Source organism: Triticum aestivum, chromosome 2A (genome assembly GCF_018294505.1).
Source record: "Triticum aestivum cultivar Chinese Spring chromosome 2A, IWGSC CS RefSeq v2.1, whole genome shotgun sequence".
Lineage (NCBI taxonomy): Eukaryota > Viridiplantae > Streptophyta > Magnoliopsida > Poales > Poaceae > Triticum > Triticum aestivum.
The window spans coordinates 560,905,789-560,913,300 of record NC_057797.1 but is presented as its reverse complement, the minus strand read 5'-3'; the positions used below and the strand labels follow the sequence as shown (position 1 = coordinate 560,913,300).

The 7,512-nt window shown below is 54.5% G+C and overlaps 1 pseudogene; it reads right to left on the bottom strand.

Moving 5' to 3' along the window:
- Positions 1 to 2,783: 2,783 nt before the first annotated feature.
- On the bottom strand, positions 2,784 to 4,219 carry LOC123191749 (uncharacterized; annotated as a pseudogene).
- Between the last annotated feature and the right edge of the window lie 3,293 nt (positions 4,220 to 7,512).

Sequence of the window (7,512 nt, the reverse complement as noted above, 5' to 3'; positions counted from 1 at the left end):
CAGAGATACCTGTAGTGTACCTTTATAGCCACCCAGTTACGTTGTGACGTTTGGCACACCCAAAGCATTCCTACGGTATTCGGGAGTTGCACAATCTCATGGTATAAGGAAATGATACTTGACATTAGAAAAGCTTTAGCATATGAACTACACGATCTTTGTGCTAGGCTTAGGATTGGGTCTTGTCCATCACATCATTCTCCTAATGATGTGATCCCATTATCAACGACATCCAATGTCCATGGTCAGGAAACCGTAACCATCTATTGATCAACGAGCTAGTCAACTAGAGGCTTACTAGGGACATGGTGTTGTCTATGTATCCACACATGTATCTGAGTTTCCTATCAATACAATTATAGCATGGATAATAAAAGATTATCATGAACAAGGAAATATAATAATAACCAATTTGTTATTGCCTCTAGAGCATATTTCCAACAGTCCACTTCCTCCTTGACCGCATTTGTGAAAATGACAGCATCGTCAGCGTACAAACTAATCCTCATGCTGATGCCATGGCCCGGCAGATTAGCTATCATTTCCTCCTCTGCAGCAGCCTCTAGGAGTCGGTGCAATGGGTCTATTGCCAAAATGAAAAGCAGGGGAGCGAGCGGGTCGCCCTGCCTGAATCCACATCCATGGGATATGGTTGGGCCTTGCGTTCCATTTAGCATGCAGGAAGATGAAGCAGATGAGAGGAGTAACGCAATCCAATTTCTCCATCTGGGCGGGAAGCCCGTCTTCTGCATGAGCTCGAGTAGATACTCCCAGGACACAGATTCAAAGGCCTTCGCTATATCTAACTTGAAGAACAATGCCTTCTTCTTTGTTTTGTGCAACATCTTAACACAGCTCTGAACATATTGATAACTGTCATGTATGCATTTTCCTTTCTGGAAAGCGGTCTGTGCTGGTGAAATGATTGCAGCAAGAACCCCCGCAAGCCTTGCAGAAAGAACTTTTGAGATGAGCTTTGCAACTAAGTGTATCAGGCTAATCGGCCTATAGTGGTTGACCTTAGAGGCACCATCCTTCTTTGGGAGCAGCGTGATCACAGCAGTGTTTATCTCCGCAAAGTTTTGCCCTGCCAGCTGATGGAACTTGTGAAAAACAGCCATGACATCTTCCTGAATGATGTGCCAACAGGAGCGGTAAAATTGTCTCGTGAAACCGTCAGGCCCGGGTACTTTATCTCTTGGGGAGGAAATGATAGCTGCCCAAACCTCCGCCATGGAGAACGGTGAGTCTAGGCCTTGCGGGTCGATTGTGGGGATAGCCAGCCTCTCCCAATTGAGGGTGTTTTGCCGATCATCTTGCTTGCCCAGAAACTTGGTGAAATGGTCATGAAGGATCCTCTCTTTCCCTGCATGATCGAAAATCTCCGAGCCACCCTCCCTGAGAGAATGTATGAATTTTTTTCTTCTTCTGACTCTCATTTTTGCATGGAAAAGCTTGGTGTTTGCATCTCCCGCGCGCAGCCAGGTAATCCTTGAAGCTTCTTTTCGCCTGGCCCTTTCAATTGCTGCCAGCCCTAACACTTTTAGCTTGAGTTGCTTTCTCAGATGAAACTCTGTAGTCGTGAGCCTTCTGCTTTCTTGAGCCACATCTAACAGGCGTATCACTTCGTTTGCGATGTGCAGCTGCATTTTCGCTTTTCCAAAAGTGGCCTTGCTCCAGATCTTCAGATCAGCCGCAGTCCGCTCGAGCTTCTTCTTGATTCGCACAAAAGGGCAGTCATGTGGCACCGGCCTTTGCCAGGCATGAAGGACTGTTTCCGAGAAGTGTGGAAACTTAGGCTAGAAATTTTCGAACCTGAACCTAGCTTTTCGTGCTGGCGTGTCCACTGCAGCGAGCACCAGAGGACAGTGGTCGGAGAACGATGTTGAGGCAGCAAACAACAGATGATCGGGGTGCAAATCTTCCCAGCCCGCGTTGCAGAACACTTTGTCAATGCTACAGAGGGTAGGGTTTTCCCTTTCATTACTCCATGTGAAACGCCGATTTTTGCACTTGATCTCCTTGAGTATAGCTTGGTCTATGGCTCTGCGGAATTTTCCCATCATTCTCATGTTTATGTTTGGATTGCTCTTGTCTCTAGCTTGATAGATCATATTGAAATCCCCGTTGATCATCCACGGTTCACCAGAAGGAGGGGCAGAAACAGCTATTTCCGCAAGAAAATTCTCTTTCTGCGCGTTGTCTGTCGGGCCATAGACGGTGGTCATACAAAAATGCTGCCCCGAGCTCAGTTCACGCACTTTTGCCATGATGGAAAAGCCACCCAAATAGTGAGAAACTACGTCGACTACATCTTTATCCCAGAAAATCGCCGCTCCACCTCTAGTCCCGATCGTAGGCAGCACTACACATCCCTGTAATCTACTGCCGCCTATCTCACAAGCTACCGCCGTCGTCCAAGAATCAATTTTGGTTTCATGTAGGCATAACACCGCTACTCTATGAGAAGAAACTACGTCGCTGACAACCGTGCGCTTCGCCGGACAGTTCAAACCTCTGACGTTCCAGGACATGAAGACTAAATTGCCGTCATACATCGAAGAAACTAAATCTGCTCCACCAACTAAAGATTTTACTAACACAGAACAGAGACAACTTACAGCAGCACCAGGGGCGACGACGGCCACCAATAGCCCCAAAACCCCGTCGTCGATGATCAAACCACAACATCGAAGAACTACACATGAAGACTAGACCTAACTCAAGCTGGTTTAGGACCAGCCGCTGGCGGAGACTAGCTACTGCTAATACTACAGACATGATCAGACTTGCATGAGCTCCTCTGCATCGGCGATCCCCGCCATGCCTGTGGCAATCTTGAGAGCTTCCTGGTCGAGGCCGGTCAGCTTGGCGATTGCAACGATGTCGCTGTCGGAGAGGGGTTCCTGGAAATGCTTCATGATCTGCGCAGCCGCTTTCGGAGTCATCTTGTCCTTGGGGCCGAGCTCACCAAGCTCCTGGACTAGGCGCAGCACCGCCCTCTGCGCCACCGGGGTGGAGATGCCAGCTGCTGCCTATCGAGCACTGCGATGGGAGGGGGCGGAGGTAGCCCTGGACTTGGGCGGAGCAGAGTGGCGAGGACGAGGAGGCTGGCTTGGGAGGATTGGAGGTGGGACCACTGCAAACAGCTTGGTCGCCTGCGCCTGACTACTGCCGATCTGCATGGAGCCCACCTGCTGGATGACCGCGTCCATCTGGAAGCCCACCGTCGCTGCTGCAGGGGAGGCGATGCAGGGCAGCAGGCACGGCAGCATCTCCGGGCTCTCCAGTTTGGCAGGCTTGGCGGTGGGTGGAGAAGGCGAGCGGCCACCGTCTTCGAAAGCCTGAGGGGTGACCAGCGCCTCCTGAATGGCGTTCTCCATCTCTAGTTGAATGCAGTCTATGCGTGGGGGCGGAGAGAGGGCATGTCCGTTGTCGGAGAAGGAGAAGAACTGGGCCACCCGGTCAACCTCCGTCGCTGGGGGGCCGAGCGGAGGGGGAGTGGCGTGGTGACGCGTAGGACTGGAGTGTCGGATGCCCTCCCAGTGGCAGGGCGGCCATGACGGCCAGCCGCGTGGCGGCGGCCGGCAGGCGATCTGCTGCGGCGGCGGTGCGCATCCGTGATCACGTCTCCGTCGCAGCCCCTGGCGTGGCAACCGCGACCGAGCAGGCGATCCTTCCAAGAACGGCTTGCGCCGGAACCGCCACTTCCACCATCCTCCTCGTGGTCGCGAGCGCCCCCACCGAGCACAGGGCCACAGCCCCCAGGCCCGACGCGCGATGCCCTGCTGCGGGCCCCGCCCTGCCCGTCTTCGACACGCGCCACCCAAGTGCCGGGCTTGATGCGCGGGAAGGGGCGGTCGTCGTCTTCGTCAGAGGAAGGCAGCCCACTCTGGCCGAAGTGAGACGAGCGCGGCGAGAGGGGTAACCAATCCTCCAGCAGGTCGACATGGATCAGCAGGTCCTAGCGCCGGACGCCGGGTGGCGGGGGGATGCGGCGATCCGCGGGGGCGAGGCCGATGATCTCGTCCGCCCGGCCTGCACCCCGCTTGAGCACCCAGAGCACGCGCCTGGTGGGGATGTGGGCAACGTCCCAGACCCAGAGCCAGAACGTGAAGGTCCTGGTGTGCCCCCTCTCCAGGGTGCGCGAATCAAGCTGGTCGACGCGGCCGATGTCGCCGAACGCCTCATCCGCACCCGGCAGCGACCAAAACTGCATGGGCAGGTCTTCCACCACAATGCGCACGTGATGACGGAACTTGAGGAACACGGTGTGATCGTCTTCGTTCCAGGCTCTGATGAAGTACTTGCAGCCTTCAACCTTGATGACGCCGCAGCGCACGGCGTTGTCCCAGTGCGCAGGGAGGTCGAAGTGGACGAGGAAGGCTTCAGGCTGGTGGGCGGTGACGCGGAGCAGGTGCGGAGGGGTAGACATCTGCTTGAGGATGACCTTGCCCACCGCTGCGGGGGTGGTAGAGTGCGAGCGGTCCGTGGCGGTCAGGGTGACCGCGTGCTGGCACAGGACGTGCTCCTCAAGTTCCAACGCCGGAGAGGCCATGACGACCTTGCGGCTCTCGCGTGGCCGCCTAGCCGGGTCGCAGAGGCCAAGGCTTGCGATGGGAGCAGGGGGGAGGCAGAGGCGGAGGCGGGAAGACGACATGGTCGCGGACCGGAGCTCTGCACTCCGCCAGGAACTTCAGGCGAGCACTGGCAGCCCCACCTGGGCCACCGTTTCTTGGATTTGCGGGCACTCCTTGCCAAAATGCCCAGCGCTCTTGCAAATGATGCAGCGGAGGGGATCCCGGCAGTCAACACGGCGGTGGCTCTTACTGAGACAGCGGAAACATTTACCTCTGAACTGGCTTAAGAAGGCCTCCCTCCCAGCAGCGACATTGAAGGATCTGCGCCGGTCCAAACGCGAGATCAAAGCACGCCCGCTTCGATCCGCCGAGCGGGAGCCTGCCCTCCCATTCTTCCGGGATTTGACCATCGTCCAACCCACCTCCACCGGGCCAGCCTAGCCCGAAGAGGAAGGACTGGCCGAGGGGGAGGGGCGAACAACCACGGATTTAAGGCACGCCCGGCCCTCATCGGAGGACGCCCCCAGATCCGGCGGTCCGAGCCGCGCACCAACCTTGGATGGACCGCCGCGCTGCAGGATTCGCGGCGTTGAAGCTGGATCTGATGCCACAGCTGTCGAGGCCACTGACCACGGGGAGGGGGGCTGCGAGGAGACGCCGGGTCGAAGCGAGGCTCCAGCGGGCGGCGAGGGGCTCCGACAAGGCGGGAAGGGGGGTTGGAGGCACAGCTGGCGGCCATAATGGCCGGATTTGGTGGCCGCCGCGGCCGGAGCGGCCTGCGGCATGGTATGGGGAGGGGTGGAGATCTGGGGTCCCCATCGTTCCATATAGAGACGTCGTTTACGTGTTCGTTTTTGTTCGATCCACCGCAGTATTGCTCCTATATATAAAGGCTCAATCTCTGCCCTGATTTCTCCTCCTCATTGCAACAACCATGCACCGTTTCTCGCGGTGGAGGGTCATGGCGAGAGAAGCTGTGGCAGAGATGGGATGCGACTGATGTTGCTCGCGGATCTCGCTGGGAGGCGTCCGGTGCGGCAGCAGGACGTGGATCTCCTGTGGTGCGTCTGTGCGTGCAACGAACCTTAGGTGGCCATGGAGCTTCGGAGCTCCCCGTCCGTTCTCATGGGGCCAGCCAAACACGATGGACATGGTGGCGACAGCAGTAGCGAACTAGCTTCCGCCAGATCAGTTGCGGCAGTTCAGCTGCATGGCAGCATTACCGGCGGGAGCAGCGGGGTGAAGGAGAGGACGTGCAGGCACTGCGGCTGTACAAGGAGTCCAACAGCGCCGGCGAAAGCGGCGGTGGCGTTCTGGTGCAGGTCTGGGCGACTGACCTCCGCGGCGTTGCACATGATTCCATCGACTACCCGGCTTCTAAGGCATGTACGCGGCTCCCAGCACGAAGGACGTGAAGGTTCTCGGCTCAACGGTGCTCCTCTGCGCACTGCGACATCGGATGCATGCATCCTGCTCGCTCTCTTGATTCTATGGTGCCTAGGCTAGATGAGTGTGTGCTAGTTGATGGGTGCGCGCGAGAGCTATGTGTATGTGTGTGTGTGACTCTGAGTGTGCGCGTGCTTGGTGCAGGTTAGTGTGCGTGCTCTAGAGCGGCCAAACTGAGGCGATGTCTTCTCCCTTTTCTCCTCTCCTGCACGTCCCTCCTTAGCTTCTTGACAATCCATCGACGACGCGCTGACCAACCTGCTCCTCCCCTTGACCTGACTCCGAGGCGGCGGTTACGATGGACATGCCCAAGCCCGAGCGGCTGTTCTACTCGTGCGTGCGCGACGTGGTCCGTTTTCTCTCTTTGACCTGCAGAATATCCCGGAGCATACGAATCCTTCTTCGCCGTCCTTTCACGTTGCCGTACTCGGCGCATGGAGTCCTTTGGAGAAAATGTTTAGTCCCTGATTAGTTGAGAGTCGGAGATGATGTGCTGCACTGAAATGCACTTGCTCGCAAAATATAATGGTGGTAGCAGTAGCTGCCTAGCCTATTGCTATCCGCAAACTTTTGTACTAGCTGCTCTTTGAACCTTTGCTTGATGCTTTCCTGTTCAAAGTTTGTGAAGGAAATATGCCCTAGAGGCAATAATAAAGTTATTATTTATTTCCTTATATCATGATAAATGTTTATTATTCATGCTAGAATTGTATTAACCGGAAATATAATACATGTGTGAATACATAGAGAGTGTCACTAGTATGCCTCTACTTGACTAGCTCGTTGATCAAAGATGGTTAAGTTTCCTAACCATTGACATGGGTTGTCAATTGATTAACGGGATCACACCATTAGGAGAATGATGTGATTGACTTGACCCATTCCGTTAGCTTAGCACCCGATCGTTTAGTATGTTGCTATTTCTTTCTTCATGACTTATACATGTTCCTATGACTATGAGATTATGCAACTCCCGTTTACAGGAGGAACACTTTGTGTGCTACAAACGTCACAAAGTAACTGGGTGATTATAAAGGTGCTCTACAGGTGTCTCCGAAGGTACTTGTTGGGTTGGCGTATTTCGAGATTAGGATTTGTCACTCCGATTGTCGGAGAGGTATCTCTGGGCCCTCTCGGTAATGCACATCACTTAAGCCTTGCAAGCATTGCAACTAATGAGTTAGTTGCGGGATGATGTATTACGGAATGAGTAAAGATACTTGCCGGTAACGAAATTGAACTAGGTATTGAGATACCGACGATCGAATCTCGGGCAAGTAACATACCGATGACAAAGGGAACAACGTATGTTGTTATGCGGTCTGACCGATAAAGATCTTCGTAGAATATGTGGGAGCCAATATGAACATCCAGGTTCCGCTATTGGTTATTGACCGGAGACATGTGTCGGTCATGTCTACATAGTTCTCGAACCCGTAGGGTCCGCACGCTTAACGTTTCAATGACAGTTATATTATGAGTTTAT